This window comes from Ornithorhynchus anatinus, chromosome 11 (genome assembly GCF_004115215.2).
Source record: "Ornithorhynchus anatinus isolate Pmale09 chromosome 11, mOrnAna1.pri.v4, whole genome shotgun sequence".
NCBI classification, from domain to species: Eukaryota; Metazoa; Chordata; class Mammalia; order Monotremata; family Ornithorhynchidae; genus Ornithorhynchus; species Ornithorhynchus anatinus.
In genome coordinates this window covers 6,834,269-6,834,993 of record NC_041738.1, presented here as the reverse complement: position 1 = coordinate 6,834,993, position 725 = coordinate 6,834,269, and the positions used below count along the sequence as shown (strand labels likewise).

The window sequence follows — 725 nt, the reverse complement described above, 5'->3', positions numbered from 1 at the left end:
TCATGTGTGACGTGGAGCAAGTCACTTAACTTCTCTGTTTCCTCATTTGTAAATGGGAATTCAGTACTTGTTTGCCTCCGACTTGGACTGAGAGTCTCATTTGGAAAAGCGACCGTGTCCAATCTGATTTATATTGTACCTACCTTGGCACTTAGTGGTCGTGTGAATGGCACTCATTCTTCTCTGCCCCTGCCGTGGTGGTTGTATTACCTCCTCCCCAATAAGCAGTCCCCTCTCAAGGTCGCACCTGGAGAGTTTCCAGGACTCTACCAGCCTCGGCTACGGGAGGGAGAGTCAACCAGAGGCCTACCCGTTCCATTCCTAGCTTGGGCAGTGGCTAGCGAGTGGAAGGCAATCTGCTCCTGGTCAAATCTCACCCGTGCTGGGCAACAGTGGCAGGGGAGAAAGTCGAGGGCAGAGACTCGAGTTGATAGCGCCCAAGAGGGCGATGGTAAACCACTTCCAATTTTTACCAAGAAAACTCTACGGATCCACTACCAGAATGATTGTAGGTGGAGGTGGGGCATTATCGAAGAGACGTGTCCACGGAGTCGCTATGGATCAGAAAGGGCTCGACAGCATGAGACAAGACAATAACGCAGTGACTAGAACAGCTTTCAGTATTCCAGAAGGGTACTTGATGGGGGTGTGATAGTAGGTGGTGTTGAATTAGGCCCCCAACCTAATGATTGACACCTGCGGGTTACACGACACAATCTGACCCC

General features: G+C 50.9%; 1 non-coding gene across 1 annotated transcript; it reads left to right on the top strand.

Annotated features, from left to right (window-relative positions):
- The first annotated feature begins 229 nt into the window (after positions 1-229).
- On the top strand, positions 230-367 carry LOC114815238. The gene has a single exon (XR_003763004.1). It is a non-coding gene; the product is annotated as a small nucleolar RNA SNORA7 (small nucleolar RNA).
- Positions 368-725: the final 358 nt, after the last annotated feature.